At 41.0% G+C, this 17,914-nt stretch overlaps 1 pseudogene; it reads left to right on the forward strand.

The window, feature by feature from the left end:
- The window catches only part of LOC115177940 (VPS10 domain-containing receptor SorCS1-like), a 265,507-nt pseudogene that overhangs the window by 214,612 nt on the left and 32,981 nt on the right, over positions 1-17,914 (forward strand).

Consider the following 17,914-nt stretch of genomic DNA (forward strand, 5'->3'; position numbering starts at 1 on the left):
CATTAAAACTGAAATATCTTATGTTTCACCGAATGATGTGGCTGGAAGATGACATTATTAACATAGAGCTGGCGGGTTTTAAGCTTTTTCGGCAGGATTGAGCCTCTGGTAAGACAAGGGGCGGCGGCCTATGTAAATTTGTAAACAACAGCTGGTGCACGAAATCTAAGGAAGTCTTGAGGTTTTGCTCGCCTGAAGTAGAGTATCTCATGATAAGCTGTAGACCACACTATTTACCAAGAGAGTTTACATCTATATTTGTCGTAGCTGTCTATATACCACCGCAGACTAATACTGGCACTAAGACCGCACTCAATGCGTTGTATACGGCCATAAGGAAACCGGAAAACACTCATCCAAAGGCGGCACTCCTAGTGGCCGAGGGCTTTAACGCAGGGAAACTCAAATGCGTTCTACCTAAATCAGATCAAATCAAACTTTGTCACATGCGCCGAATGCAACAAGTGTAGACTTTACCGTGAAATGCTTACTTACAAGCCCTTAACCAACAGTGCAGTTCAAGAAGAACTGTGTCACTAGGCGGCTCGCGGCTGTGCTTCCCTTTGTAAGCTGTAGTAATTTGTAAGCCCTACCACATCCGACAAGCGTCAGAGCCGATTTAGTACGATACAATCTTAGTCCCATATTGACGCTTTGCCTGTTTGATATTTTGTCGGAGGGTATAGCGAGATTTCTTAGAAGCTTCCTGGAACACTGGGACCAAATCCATATTAATGCCCATGATTTTGGAATGAGCAGGTTTCCACATATTTTGGTCATGTAGTATATGAGATGGGATTTGTTGCATCCCAATTGGCACCCTATTTACTAGCAACCTACACTACTTTAGACCAGAGCCCTAAAGGTCATGGGTACCATTTGGGATTAATTTAATGTGTTATTGTGTAGTCACTCTGTTCCAGGATCAGTTTTGATGAGGGGCTGCAGTGGACCAGACACAGCTTCTTCTTGGTGCCTCTGTTCGTGGACGGGATGCTTGTGGAGGCCGGGTCAGAGAACCAGATCATGATGTGAGTAGGGACGATGGAGGGATGACATGAGTAGTGATGAATGATCTAGAGATGGGGGGGATGATGTTCTTTTGTCCACCATTCTTTTGGGACACTGTTGTTATTTTTTTGTGGGGGGGGGGTTTGTGGAGATGAAGAGAAAGAGAAGGTATGAAGTGTTTAATCTTTCTGTCTTCCATTCTTTTGGGACTCTGTTCCTTTTGGTGAAAGGGAGGGATGATGTAATTTTTCTCTCCTTCTTGTTCACTTGGGGACCCTGTTCCTCTTGGAGAGAAGAATAAGGTGATGGGAAGGAAAGAATATAGGGGGTGGGAGGGAGGAATTTCAATTCAACGAATGCTGTTGTCTCGTCTTTATTAACAGACGTCTAAATGGGAGATTCATAAGGGTCTGTCATGCTCTGACCTAGGAGAGCTGTGTTTTCTCTGTTTAGCTAGGCCACTCGTGACAGGGTCGTCAGTCTGTTAGCTTAGGACTGACATTTTTAACGAGGAAGGTTCCATTACTCATAGACTTGAGGTAATTGGTGAAAACTTGAGGCGCTGACAACCCTTGTTGAGTTATATTAACTTGTGTATCCATCCAGTTGCCATGGAGAAAAGTTTTTTGTTGTTTTGTTATGAAGGAACAGTGAGGTTCTTACGACACTTCAGCCATAGGTCCAAGTGGCAGCTTATCAAGATAGACTACAAGTCCATCTTCAACAGGAAATGTACAGAAGGAGATTATTAGACGTGGGACCTTCACAACAAGTTAAGACCTCTTCAAAGGAAGTTAGTCCAGTTCATCAATAGGTGTCCCGATTACCTAATACCAATGTATTTACATCACTTCTCGGACAGAACAGAACAGTTTTAGAAACTGTTCTTCATTTTGTAAGCTTTACATGACAAAGTAGCCAGAAGGTTGTGGGTTCACAGACCATCGTGGACAAGGGTAGGGGTGAAAAGATATCCATTATGATAAAATAACTGCATGAATCTCTACAGGCTATTGTTATAAGAGGATAGTCTCAGTTTGGAACAGAGCTAAAGTTGTCTATCAACTGTGAAAAATGTGTGCAACAGAACCAGTTACAACTGAAATATCTGATCATCAATTAATTTGCCATTTGTTAATTAACACAGCAGCCCTACATCATCACTTAGGCATACAGTATATGCACTTTTTTTCATTTGGGAAAATATCATTTTCTATTTTATTCCATGATATTGTTGTTACAAAATAGATTTATGTTGACTGTTATTAGGGCATGGGAACGTAAGAGAATCCGCTAGACTAAATTAACAAACTAGGCATGCATAGCTCACAGCATGATCCTCAAACCAAAGACTGGCCAAACTCGTGTTTCGATTTAATTCTAACTACAAAAAAATGTAATAATAATTTTATACAGCCTAAATACAAAATGTATAGGCATGTTGTTGAAGTGCTCTTGTTGATGTGTTGTTGAAATGCTGAGCTCTCCTGCCAGCCTGTAGCATGTCACAAATGTTTCACAGTTGTTTTCCTAAATGGCAGGCTATAGCCTGGAAATAATAATAATATAATCATACATTTTAGTTCCTTCTTAGGCTACCTGTTTTTCCTCCTGACTGATTTAGAGTTATTATGTTGTTTAATAACCTGTTGAAATGTCGAATGTCAATTGATAGTGACAGAATCACACATTACTTGTCAAGCAAAGTACATTTTCTGTCTCCTCGGCTATAGAAGGTTGTAGCGTAGCCTCTGAATATCATACAGACAAACCAAAGATATCCCATATGCATTTCACAGCTTGTTTCTAGCATAAGGCATTGTGGATTAACACGTCATTGTAGATCACTTTGTAGAATCAGGTCCATAAATGTTTTTCCCAAAATAACAAGCTAACAACGGGTAGGCCTATTTTTTAAACAAAAGCCATAATACCCTCTTATACCCCCTCAATGGGCGGCAGGGTAGCCTAGTGGCTAGAGCGTTGGGCTAGTAACCAAAAGGTTGCAAGTTCGAATCCCCGAGCTGACAAGGTTCTGCCCCTGAACGAGGCAGTTAACCCACTGTTCCTAGGCTGTCATTGTAAATAAGAATTTGTTCTTAACTGACTTGCCTAGTTAAATAAAGGTAAAAAAATAAATAAAACGTCGTCTGGGCCGCCTTATGGCTAGGATGTGGGGATAGAGCTCGGGCTGATTCCGGTGTGAGTTATCTGACCCAAATGTATAATTTGGGCCTCGGACCAATTGTGGCTACTCTCTGGCAGATGATTACACGGGCTGCTTAATATAATTAACATTTCATTATTTATTTATTTTTCCATATTTTGTCATTGTTTCTATGATCAAAAAATACAATTAACATTTAAATGTAATTCTTTAAGTAGTATTTTAGTATTTTTATACTTTGTGCAAGGCAATTGGTAAGCATTAAATACTGTGGATGGAGCCTCCCCAGTGGCGCAGCGGTTTAAGACACTGCATCGCAATGCAAACTGCATTGCTACAGATGCTAGTTCGATGGCCGTGACCGGGAGACCCATGAGGCAACACACAATTGGCCCAGCGTCGTCCGAGTTAGAGGAGGGTTTAGCCGGCTGGGATGTCCCATCGCGCTTTAGTGACTCCTGTGGTGGGCCAGGCGCATGCATGCTGACACGGTCACCAGGTGTACGGTGTTTCCTCCAACATAATTCTTTTTGGAGTGGATGGGTATAATTTGTATGCATAAAATGTATAATAGTAATATCAAAAAATTACTAAATCGGGTAATTTTGTGTACATTTATTTAAATTTGCATTGAGACACTTCTTTGGGGATTCTGGTAAGATGCCGGCAAAGTCGGCTGAATTCCGATTGACGGAAACAGCGCGATGTACTTGGGCCGAATCTGGGCAGTCATTCATTATGATTCCGGGCCGAGTCCGACACCTGATTCCGGGCCGATTCAATCAGTTCCGGCCCCCCGGAAGAGGGCCGCTTCTGGGCCGATTCCTCATTGCTAGCTGGGTTCGATATGACAAAAAGGGGGTAAAAAAAGGTAATAATAATAAATAAATTAGTCAAATTGTGGATGGGTATAATTTGTATGTATAATAGTTATATTTAAAATTAGTAAATCGGGTAATTGTGTATACATTCATAGAAATTTGCATCGGGCCGCTTCTGGGGGGATTCTGGTAAGATGCAGACAAAGTCGGCTGAAATCCGGTAGACGGAAATGGCCCGATGTACTTCGGCCGATTCTGGGCAGTCATTCATTTTGATTCCAGGCCGAGTCCGACACCCGATTCCGGGCCGATTCAATCACTTCCGGACCCCCAGAAGAGGGCTGCTTCTGGGCCGATTCCTCATTACCAGCCGGGCAAGCTCTTCACTGACCCTGAGATATTTAAGGAGTGTATGGTGTCTGAAGGAATTGGCTGACAAAGTCTATGGATAGTGGACTATAATTTCATCTATCAAACAGGTAGGCCTACTTCTTATATCTTGAATAGGAAGAAATAGACTCCAACACAAAGCCCTCTTGTTGTTAGTAGCCTAAAGTCAAATTAAACTGCTGCTGCTTCATAATAATGTAAGTTATGTAAATTACTTGAATATGGCTTTGTGAGGTCAATAAATCTGATAAACAGCTTCAATTATATCAGTAGCAAACTCACCTCCGGTCTTCCTTTTCATCTTTGTTCTCTCCCTCTCAAACTGAACAGGACATCAGTAGGCCTACTCCTCGCAATTAGATATATACTTTTTTGGACAAATAAAAAATCCGGAAGAAGCCTTTGACTCGCCACGTAAAGTGCCATCGTACACTGCACAGTCATTTGTTAGGCAGCACAAAAGGGTTTACATCAGCAAGAGCAGGACAGGCCGGGGCTCATGATTGGGAACGCCTATCCATTGCAGTGTGTAATGCAGTGTAACCTAGTTTTATATACACCATCCCAGCAACGCAAAAACTCGCAAGGAAGTACATTTTCCTCTAAATATAACTTTGCCCTGTGCTTCTCCTTGCATGCTATTCGTATAGCCTAGGCCTATAGTATATTTGTTGCCTTGGGAAAGTATTCAGACCCCTTGACTTTTTCCACATTTTGTTAAGTTAAAGCCTTATTTTAAAAGGTATTAAATATTTGTTCTCAATCTACACACAATACCCCATAATGACAAAGCAAAACAAGTTTAATTGTTTTTTTGCTAATCTATTAAAAATTAACATTTCACATTTACATACGTATTCAGACCATTTACTTTGTTAAAGCACCTTTAGCAGCAATTACAACATCGAGTCTCCTTGGGTGTGACGCAACAAGCTTGGTACACCTGTATTTGGGAAGTTTCTCCCATTCTTCTCTGCAGATCCTCTCTAGCTCTGTCAGGTTGGATGCGGAGCATTGCTGCACAACTATTTTCAGGTCTCTCCAGAGATGTTTGATCGGGTTCAAGTCCGGGCTCTGGCTGGGCCAATCAAGGACATTCAGAGACTTGTCCCGAAGCCACTCTTGTGTTGTCTTGTCTGTGTGCTAAGGGTCGCTGTCCTGTTGCACAGTGAACCTTCAAACTAGTCTGAGGTCCTGGGCGCTCTAGAGCAGGTTATCATCAAGGATCTCTCTGTTCTTTGCCTCAATCCTGACTAGTCTCCCAGTCCCTGCCGCTGAAAAACATCCACACAGCATGTTGCTGCCACGACAATGCTTCACTGTAGGCATGGTGTGAGGTTTCCTCCAGACATCATGCTTGGCATTAGTTTCATCAGACCAGAGAATCTTGTTTCTCGTGGTCTGAGAGTATTTAGATGCCTTTTGGTAAACTCCAAGTGGGCTGTCATGTGCCTTTTACTGAGGAATGGCTTCCATCTGGCTACTCTACCATAAAGGCCTGATTGGTGGAGCGCTGCAGAGATGGTTGTCCTTCTGGAAGGTACTCCCATCTCCAAAGAGGAACTCCAGAGCTGTCAGAGAGACTGTCAGGTCTTGGTCACCTCCCTGACCAAGGCCCTTCTCCCCGAATTGTTTAGTTTGGCCAGGCGGCCAGCACTAGGAAGAGTCTTGGTGGTTCCAAACATCTTCCATTTAAGAATGATGGAGGCCACTGTGTTTTTGGCGATCTTCAATGCTGCAGAATTCTTTTGCTACCCTTCCTCAGAAATGTGCCTCAACAAAATCCTGTCTCGGAGCTCTACGGACAATTCCTTTGACCTCAAGGCTTGGTTTTTCCTCTGACATGCTCTATCAACTGTGGGACCTTATATAGACAGGTGTGAGCCTTTCCAAATCATGTCCAATCAATTGAATTTACCACAGATGGACTCCAATCAAGTTGGTGAAGCATCTCAAGGATGATCAATAGAAACAGGATGCACCTGAGCTCGATTTCGAGTCTCCTGGCAAAGGGTCTGAATACTGTTTTGTTTTTGAGGTTTTATAAAATTAACAGAATTTCCCAAATACTGTTTTCGCATTGTCATTATGGGGTATTGGGTGTACATTGCTGAGGATTTTTTTTTCTAATCCATTTTAGAATGTCTGTAACGTAACAAAATGTGGAAAAAGTCAAGGGGTCTGAATATTTTCCCGAAGACACTGTAGTATAGGCTAGGGATAATTTTATTGAGACCACACTAGGTGCAGTTGATATTGCACGCCCAGCAGAGAGTCAGTGATGAGGGCATCATCGGGCACACATTGAGATAATATAATAAACAACTAATTCTCAAACCCTGAGCAATTTGGCATTTAATTGATTACAAAATTCCTGACCCTCCGCTGGACTAATTAAAAAAATACTAAACCCACCCCATGACAAATGTTTTTACATGGTACTTACAGTGTTTGGGTAGTTCCAATAAGCTCAATAGGCTACTATATGGATTAATAGCCTGTATGTGTTTCACAGGACGTGCCGTGTGTGATGGGCCAGAAACAGATCTATATGAAATGCAGACCAGGAAACTATTGCATGCTGGGAAAAGACTACGCCAAAGTCCTCTCTGCTGAGTCATGTATCTGTCGGGCCCACGACTTTGAGTGGTAATTATAGTGTACTAGTATAATAACTCACATTTGCAGTAAAATAGAACATGTGAAAACATATATTTTTATCACAAATCTAAACATGAGTAGATCAACAGAAGTTTCATTGTTCATAAAACATTTTGTATGATGCTTTGTGTATGTTGTCCCATTTAAGCCAATTTTGTATTTTATACACTATTTTAGGATCCCATTCATTTGTTTCATTTTCGGTGTCAGAGCTCCAATTATCAGATATTTTTATGGATAATTTGCTCCTAACGTCTGTCTCTGCTTAGCTTGTTTTGTGATGTTTATAATAACGTAGAGAAGATGAGGGTTGTTAATAGGACTGTAGGTTGTTGTTGTTTTTTTATCTTCAAAAGGCAGGGAAGAGAAAAGCAATGATACATTTGTAAATGCCAGCAATGTCAGGTCAGACTGTATGAGTTGTAATTAGAATCCATTAGTCTCCAGTGATAGTTGTTTTTAATTATTTTGGACTGAAATTATTATATGATACATTTCACAAACTTCCTGACCACATGGCATGTCTCTCTCTCTCTCTCTCTCTATCTCTACAGCTGGTGATAGAGACAGTGAAAGGCAAAAATAAAAAAAAACAATCTCTTTGAGAAACTTCAATGTTCAGAGTGAAAAGCAATACAACTTTTAATTGACTTTGAAGTATACACAAAGTCAAGGTCTGAAATGTTTACTGATTGCATATTGCGTAAGAGGGGGACAATGCACCAGCCTGTTGTTCTGTTGTGCTGGGAACAAAAGGTCCAGGGGTTGATTCCAAAGTGGGACAGTGACTATACTGAAAACAGAGGTTATATACTGAACAAAAATATAAACGCAACATGCAACAATTTCAAAGATTTTACTGAGATACAGTTCATATGAGGAAATCAGTCCATTGAAATAAATTCATTAGAGCCCTAATCTTTGGATTTCACATGACTGGAAGTACAGATATACATCTGAAACATGGGACCAACACTTTACATGTTGTGTTTATGTTTTGTTCATTGTATATACATAGATATAACACTTGATATATTATGTTAATAATAAGTGAGGAGAGATTAGTAATAATATGTAACTTAAACAACCTAGGAGTCTGCACAACTATAATATACAAAGCTGGACACCATACATTTGTTTGACTTAATGGAAAGAAATTGAATCAATGCATTACCAAAGCTGTGGACATTCACCTGTAATGTCCTTAACTGGACACTGTACCCTCATTGGACTCACTCGGTCCCTTATAACTATTATCTCAAGCAACCATAACATCATAACTTCACTTGATAGCCTGTCAATAAATTGGGGGAGGTTCCTAATCACACTGAGGCCAGACAAGGCCATAGTGAGTCCTAGAGGGAGCTCTGGCTTTGTTGCGTCCTGTTGGTTCAGGCTAGGTAATGTAACGGCCGTCGTCAGAATTAGACCAAGGTGCAGCGGAGGATGTGTTCATCATTAGAATTTTAATTGAAAAAAGAGAAAACTTGACAAAAATAAACCAAAGACGAGAGCAAAACAGTCCTGTCAGGAAAACACACTAACAGAATACAATCACCCACAAAACCCAAAGGAAAAACAGGCTACTTATGTGTGACTCCCAATCAGTAACAACAAACTACAGCTGTGCCTGATTGGGAGCCACACATGGCCAAACCAAAGAAACAAACCAACATAGAAAAATAAACATAGAACGCCCACCCAATGTAACACCCTGGCCTAACCAAAATAAAGAACAAAAAACCCCTCTCTATGGCCAGGGCGTTACAGGTAATTAATTGATAAATCATTGACAGCGTCATTACTATAATGGGCACTTGCCTAACCTGCTTTGCCCAGATGTAAATCACTTTGTGATTGGGAGGTAGCTAACGTCAGCCAGTGGAAGTCAGCCAACCCTGACCTGGCTGACTGTGTTGACATGGAGTCCCCCAGGGCTCAGTCTTCCTACCTCTGCTGATCTGGAGCATTTGTCAACCGCAGCCCAATCAATATATAATAATTATGTGTTGCAATGCAAAAAATATCTATTATATGTATTGTGCTGAGGGATAGGAAAGAGAAGCTGTAACATATAACACAGTAATATTGTATGTCCTTTGGCTCAAAATCATATCAAATTGGATTTATCCTTTTTATTTATGCTTTGTAAACAGCAGGTGTAGACTAACAGTGAAATGCTTACTTACAGGCTCTTTCCAAGTAACGATAACTTGGCTATATACACGGGGTACAAGTACCGAGTTGACGTGCAGATGTATGAGGTAATTGAGGTAGATATGTACATATACAGTAGGTAGAGGGAAAGTGTTGATGTTGATCACATTCTGTATGTGATTTGTTATAGTGATTGTGGCTATGAACGGCATAGAGAAGGGAACTGTCTACCTGCGTTCTGGTTCAACCCATCAAGGAGCTGCAGCCAAGGACAGAAGTACCTCAACAGCACATGGTGAGTTGCAGATAGAGACTCTATTTTGTAGCATTTCAATGTTGTCTGTTCTAAGTGAAGGCAACCCTTCTGTATATTTCTGCTCAATGAAAGGTAAAATATTTTTCCGTTTCATTTTGTAAAGCATTATGTTAGTCATAATATGGTCCATGTTAAAAAGCCTAAATAGGTATCACACATTTCAAAAGAGAAGAACAAAAAAACATTACATCTTACAGTGGCTACAGTATCTCTCTGTATAGGTTGGCCAATGCTTCATCATCTTCCCACTGTAATGAAACACTGTCAGGGTGTCACACCCTCTGGCATGGCTCCTAGTGTGAATAGTGATATTGGCTATTTAGACCTGAGTCATTCACCAGACAGTAGATCTATACTGAGTGACATAGTGTACTACTGAGAGCTACAAAGCACAGTCAGGAGTCCTAGGACACAGATTAGGACGCCTCAGGATGGTGTAGGTCTGAGGAGAACGGTGCATCCTTCATTTATGCATTCGCTTCCCCAAGCTTAATAGTCAAGTTTTGTCTAGGAGTTAGAGAACATGTTGGAGTTTTGTCAGTGTTTACCGACAACTACTGTATGTCTTGTGTCAGACATTAACATTCAGGGTTAAACGTAATGTTTTGTTAAGTAGTTACTAAGCATTTTTATGTTTAGTCAAAGAATAGAAAGTCTTGTTCACACTTCCACAATCACTTTGAAGTTAAAAATAACATTTTTGAACGTGACCAATACCTTAGCCTTGTTAACTAGTAGTGCCATGAAGCCATAACCTCAGTAAACCATACTGAACATGTACTAACTAATTCATATGGTATCTTCTTAAGGTACCGAAGAGTGGTGTCCCACAACTGCATCAAGGGAGTCAAGGACATGTACACATCTAGGAAGCAGATGTTTCCCAACAGGGCTCCAAAAGGCCTTTCTCTCTCCACCAGAGAGGGCAAGCTTACCGCCGACCTGCACACCAACGTCACCTTCCTTTTGCATCTGGATGAGGTAGGGCTGGGCCAAAAGCCAAAATGTCTCCTTTTTGGGCCTGTAGGAGCCCAAATGGACACCTTTGTATACATTACTGTTATGAGTTGCATTGATTTTTACCTTAAGCCATGGAATGTAAAGCAATGTGCTTTGTATTGTTCTGCATGGTTGTAAAAGTAGTACTAGCATGTGGTGTAAAACTCACTCACTGTAGGCCTGTTGCTGAGTGAAATATGGATGTGTTTCCCATGTTCGGCATGGATGTTTCTCCAGGCATACGCCTGAAACGATTTCAATGTTATGTCATCCCATATATCCCAACTCCTGAAAGATTGCAACACGCCATCACCTACACACAGCTACAGGCCCCAAGCCCGGAGCTGAGAGACAGAGTAAGAGATAAAGACCTTAGAGAGAGATGCACCCCTGGAGACCCTGTTATAGAGTGATAGACTCAGAGTAGCCTCCTAGGGCCAGGGCCTTGCCTCGCTCCCCTCACTCCCTAGACACTGTTCAACCACCTTCACATTAAATTCAGGTGGAATAAGTGCGGAGGCGCTCTGCTCGGTGCGGTGGTGCTTTCCCCCTGCACTGCAGATAAGAAGTAAGTGTCTCTCCCACGAGGTCTCTCCCGGGCCCAGCTGTCATATTACCGTGTGATGAGCTGAGGAAATGAAGATGCATTTATTTCATTAAGAGAGGCATCCTCTGATAAGAGACACATGCCATGTGGTCAAAAAGTTTGTGAAATGTATCTTATAATAATTTCAGTCCCAAAATAATTCTAAACAACTATCACATGAGACTAATGGAGGTGAAGACTCTTCATGGCGTTGGGTCTCATGCATTCGGAAAATCCTTCGGTCCCATTGAATTCAGACTTTAATTTATATTCATGAAGCCCGAGATGGCAGTATTTCTTGGGGAGAGCAAATGGCTCTAAATATTTGATGTGTTCACAAAACGAAAAGAAAGGAGAGAGGGAGGTGGAAGAAAGTTTGATGTTTTAAGAGAGGGATGGGATCTGTAGTGTCACACGTCAAGTTTTCATTATCACAAAGTGACCTTATAGATGTCATATGTACACCATCCAGATTTACTGTACATTAGCTACATTATAGCATGTTATGTTTACACCAACCAGATTTACTGTGCATTAGCTACCGTATAGATGTCATGTGTACACCAACCAGATTTACTGTGCATTAGCTGCCTTGTAGTATGTAATGTATACACCAACCAGAACCATTGGAATAGTCCCAAAAGTGCAAATCAGTCCATCTAGCTCCCCAGGCAGGCTCAATCAAACACTCAAAGCATTTTAAAGAAAGCAAAAACTATCTGAACCCAGGTATGACACACCATCAGCATGACTTCACTGACATCACACCATTTATACCATCCTTTATGTGTTGACATTCACCTGAACAAGAGTACATTACACTGTCCTACTGTGTCTGGACCTGAACTAACAAAAAAAAAACGAATTGTCAACCAGCACTGCTGTCCAGACCATGACGCTTACCCTATTATGCATTTTGGATTTTGAGGCCCTCTGAGTCACACACGGAGCCACGGACACAAAGCGTGACATTTAGCCAGTAGGCCATCATAAGTCTCATGCAGATTAGCTAGCGATCCCAGGGCACCTCGATAGAGAACTAGAAGTGTCCAGAGAGTGTGAACAACGGATACCAACAAAAGCCTGAATGACATCGACGCCACCGAAGACCTAAGTGCTATTCCGAGTGCCATTTTGGCAAAGGCTTGTGGGCCATTACAGTTCCACACAGTAGCTATTACTATAATCCATTTTATTCTGACTTTCTTTATTTGGCTTATTCATAGTTTTACATTTTCTGGGTATAATGGCGTGAAATATACCCCCAGTAGCCTTCCCCCATACACAGCCAACCCTCCCGGGTTTTCACACTCTGCTGCGCTTGAAAAGAAGCAAAACAGATAGCGAATAAGGAGTGAGAGAGCGAGACAGAGAGAGACCGAGAGAGAGAGAGCGCACGAGAGAGAGAAATCGTTTTTGCCTTTTGTTATTGTTGTGTTTGTTTCGGGACTGGAGCCCTGTTGTGCTAATGCATTGTTGCAAATAAAGATCCCAATTGCATTGCGTTACAATGTGCTGCAGGGAGGCTGGGAGTTAGTTGTGCTTGCTCGCAGGGTACGGGCGGGATAAGTGGGAGGATTTGGTCGCAGTGGCAGCTGGAGCCACTGACAACTGCTGCAGATACTGTAGAGGCAGAGCAGGGAGTGTCTAACACACACATTAGCTCTCTCTCACACACACAGAGAGAGAGACACACACACACACACACACCTCATTAGCAGTAACAGGCAAACACGGTGGGGCAGAATATGATGCAATCCCAATTTTTTTATAAAGATGAACTTTACCTTTCTTTCTTTTTCTTTCTTTCTTTCTGTTTTTATTTATTTATTTCTTCATCTATAGTCCTTACTTGCTTTCCAGGGTGACTCAATGAGAACCAACATCCAACTGGATTTCAGAGATGGCATTGAGGTCTCCTACTCCAACCTGTGCTGGATCGAAGAGGGTATCAGACACATTTATAAGACGGCTGAGATGTTCCGTGTCTCTGCATTGGCGGAGAACACCCTGGGGTTTGATACTACCACCTTGTACGTCACCTCTATACATTCATCTATTTTGTCAGGGATATTCAATTCCCGCCATCGAGGAATGAAATACTTCTGGTTGTAGTTTGTACTGTACCTTGTAGATAATTGGTCAGTTCATGTTATGTCGGCCATTGATTGGCCAGAGTGGTCGCTAACCTGGTGCCCCTGGTCTGAATCAGTCCGTAATTGGAGGGAAAGGATGGAAAACAACAGTGCTGTGGTTCTCATGGATCATAATTGAATATCTCTGCCTCATATTTCTCTGTAAATAATCAACTTACTAAGTATACAACAGTGTACAGTGAAGCCAGTTATAGGCAATGTACCAGAATGCTATGCACATAGTCCAGAACATTAATGCTCTCTTGCACTTTATCTTGTAATCAAATTTTATTTGTCACATACACGTGTTTAGCAGATGTCATTGCGTGTGTAACAAAATGCTTGTGTTTCTAGCTCGAACAGTGCAGTAATATCTAACAATTTCACAACAAAACACAATGCACGCAAATCTAAAGTAAAGGAATGGAATTAAGAATATATAAATATTTGGGCGAGCAATGTCAGAGCGGCATAGAATAAGATACAGTAGAATAGAATACAGTATATACACTACCATTCAAAGTTTGGGGTCACTTAGAAATGTTGTTGTTTTAGAAAGTAAAATAACATCAAGTTGATCAGAAATACAGTGTAGACATTGTTAATGTTGTAAATGACTATTGTAGCTAGAATATCTACAAAGGCGTACAGAGGCCCATTATCAGCAACCATCACTTCTGTGTTCCAATGGCACGTTGTGTTTATCATTTAAGTTTATCATTTAAAAGGCTAATTGATCATTAGAAAACCCTTTTATAATTATGTTGGCACAGCTGTAAACTGTTGTTCTGATTAAAGAAGCAATAAAACTGGCCTTCTTTAGACTAGTTGAGAATCTGGAGCATCAGCATTTGTGGGTTCGATTACAGGCTCAAAATGGCCAGAAACAAAGACTTTCTTCTGAAACTCTCCAGTCTATTCTTGTTCTGAGAAATGAAGGCTATTCCATGCGAGAAATTGCCAAGAAACTGAAGATCTCGTACAAAGCTGTGTACTACTCCCTCCACAGAATAGCGCAAACTGGCTCTAACCAGAATAGAAAGAGGAGTGGGAGGCCCTGATGCACAACTGAGCAAGAGAACAAGTACATTAGAGTGTCTAGTTTCAGAAACAGACGCATCACAAGTCTTCAACTGGCAGCTTCATTAAATAGTATGAAAATAAAAGATTAAGATGGGCAAAAGAACACTGACACTGGACAGAAGAACTCTGCCTAGAATGCCAGCATCCCGGAGTCGCCTCTTCACTGTTGACATGAGACTGGTGTTTTGCGGGACAATAGTAATTTACAACATTAACAATGTCTATACTGTATTTCGGATCAATTTGATGTTATTTTAATAGTAAAAAAAACTGCTTTCTTTCAAAAACAAGGACATTTCTAAGTCAACCCAAACTTTTGAACGGTAGTGTACAATATGAGATGAATAATGCAAAATATGTAAACTAGTGTTCCATTATTAACCCTTGTGTTGTCTTAACATTCTGTATACTCCCTTTGTCCTAAGGGTAAAAAATGACCCGCCTTCACTGAACAACTACTATAAAGCAGCTTAATTGAATTTTAAACCCCAAATCTATTTTGCATAAAGAAACAACATATCATTCATCATGAATATCTTGGTTTTCCCTCTTCACAATGCAGAAATACTGCATTTAATCAGTGGACACCACTCGTTTTTATTTCAACACATCTGTCATAATTGTTTTCTTTACTAAAGTAGAGGTTTATCATTAAAGGTATTGCATAGGTGTAAACATTATTTTTTTAGCAAGATATAGCACTTGTATAGCCTAAGGAAGTAGCAGAAATGTGCTGAAAGTAGTTTTGAATGCATTTTTTTGGAGAGAAAAACAATTGAACTTTTTTGGCAACATATTGATATATTCTTACATACTATGCAATGAGGAATTCAGAAACAAAATACTAGTATTCTCCCATTTTTTTAAACATTGCCCCCACCGACAAGGTGTATAAACAACAACAATAATAGACACAAAACAAAAATGTGAAGAACTTAAATCAATCATCTCTAATTAGCACGTTGGACAGTATGCAAATGTGTTTGCATGGACTTTGCAGATGTATTTCTCACATGTGCAGCACATAGTATTTGTTTTACAGTCCTCCTTTGGGGGACAGAATTGGCATCTCCTCCTCTCGCCTGCCCCAGCTGCAGCCTCAGGTGGATCAGGACAAGATTCAGCCCCCTGAACAGCTTTCACAAGCGCTGCAGAGGCTGCTGTGCAGGGGAGGCACTCTCTGCTTTGAATGTGTGGGGTTACAATAGCCTTTGCCAGCTGCCCCAGGAACACCCTCCTCTTGTTCCGCTTATCAGGCATCCAGGTAGGGTTGATCTTGTTCCATATCATGAAGTCATTATATGAGGACACATCAACGATGTTATGGAAGATGACCAGTGGCCAGCGGGCAGTCATCCTCCTGCAGCTGTAAGTTCCAATCACCTTGTCCAGGTTGTCCACATCTCCTTTGTTCTGGTTGTAGTCCAGGATGATGGCTGGCTTCCTGTCCTCATGATCGCTGATCTCAGCTGTTTTGTGCAGTGTGCTCAGGAGGACCAGATTCTTGTTCCACTTTGAGAGGTAAGAAAATACACTGGTGGTGGGGGTGAAGGCAAACTTTGATGAAAAGGCCTCTCTCCCCCTTGTTGTGAGGAGTGCAGTGGGGAGCTCAGGCTTGTTCTTTTTAACTGTACCAACCATGGTGATCTTCCTCTTCAGAAGCTACTGGCTAAGATCATTAGAGGTGAAGAAATTGTCTCACGTGACATTGTGCCCCCACAGTCCATCTGTCACATCAAGCACAACCCGCATCCCCTGGTTCTTCTCTGGGCCTCCACTGGTCGGATTCCGTGTGTAGACTTGTATCTTCCGAGCATAGCTGGATTGTGCATCAAAGGCCACCCATATCTTGATGCCATACTTTGCTTGCTTGCTGGGCATATACTGCCGGAAAGGACAGCAACCTTTTGACAAAAGAGATTACTATCAGTAATTAGTATCATTGTCACAGATAACAAAATCAAATCAAACTTTATTTGTCACATGCGGCGAATACAACAAGTGTAGACTTTACCGTGAAATGCTAACTTACAAGCCCTTAAACCTGTTTGGGACAGACGTTCCGCTAGCGGAACGCCTCACCAATATCCAATGGTATAGAGTGGCGCGAATTACAAATACCTCAAAAATGCTAAAACTTCAATTTTTCAAACATATGACTATTTTACACCATTGTAAAGACAAGACTCTCCTTTATCTTACCACATTGTCCGATTTCAAAAAGGCTTTACAATGAAAGCAAAACATTAGATTATGTCAGGATAGTACCCAGCCAGAAATAATCACACACCCATTTTTCAAGCTAGCATATATGTCACAAAAACCAAAACCACAGCTAAATGCCGCACTAACCTTTGATGATCTTCATCAGATGACACTCCTAGGACATTATGTTATACAATACATGCATGTTTTGTTCAATCAAGTTCATATTTATATCAAAAACCAGCTTTTTACATTAGCATGTTTTGTTCAGAACTAGCATACCCACCAAAAACTTCCGGTAAATTTACTAAATTACTCACGATAAACGTTGACAAAAAATATATATATTTTAAGAATTATAGATACAGAACTCCTTTATGCAATCGCGGTGTCCGATTTTAAAATAGCTTTTCGGTGAAAGCACATTTTGCAATATTCTGAGTAGATAGCCCGGCCATCATGGCTAGCTATTTTGACACCCACCAAGTTTGGCCCTCACCAAACTCAGATTTACTATAAGAAAAATTGGATTACCTTTGGTGTTCTTCGTCAGAATGCACTACCAGGACTTCTACTTCAACAACCAATGTTGTTTTGGTTCCAAATAATCCATAGTTATATCCAAATAGCTCCGTTTTGTTTGTCGCGCGCCGGGTGACGCGCCGGCGCATTTCGTGACAAAAAATTCAAAATATTCCATTACCGCACTTCGAAGCATGTCAAACGCTGTTTAAAATCAATTTTTATGCAATTTTTCTCGTGAAATAGCGATAATATTCCAACCGGGAGACGTTGAATCCATTCAAACACTGAAAGTAAAACATGGAGTCGTCACATGCACGCGCACAACAGTGCCATTGTTCTCAGAAGTACCACTCTCCAAAACCCCTGCTGTTTTTCGGCCAGAGACTGCAGAGATCTCATTCAACGTTCTGGTGCCTTCTGAGAGCCAATGAAAGCCTTAGAAAATGTCACGTTACAGCAGAGATCCTGTATTTTCGATAAAGAGGCTATAGAAGGACAAGAAATGGTCAGACAGGGCACTTCCCATATAGATTCTTCTCAGGTTTTGGCCTGCCATATGAGTTCTGTTATACTCACAGACACCATTCAAACAGTTTTAGAAACTTTAGCGGGTTTTCTATCCAAATCTACTAATTATATGCATATTCTAGTTTCTGGGCAGGAGTAATAACCAGATTAAATCGGGTACGTTTTTTATCCGGGCGTGAAAATACTGCCCCCTATCCCTAACAGGTTAACCAACAGTGCAGTTCAAGAAGAAGAAAATATAAAAATATAAGAAAATAAGAAAATAAGTATCCTAAGGTAAAAATAAATGATAAAAAGTAACACAATAAGAATAACAACAAAGAGGCTATA

The sequence above is a fragment of the Salmo trutta genome, chromosome 38, assembly GCF_901001165.1.
Source record: "Salmo trutta chromosome 38, fSalTru1.1, whole genome shotgun sequence".
Lineage (NCBI taxonomy): Eukaryota > Metazoa > Chordata > Actinopteri > Salmoniformes > Salmonidae > Salmo > Salmo trutta.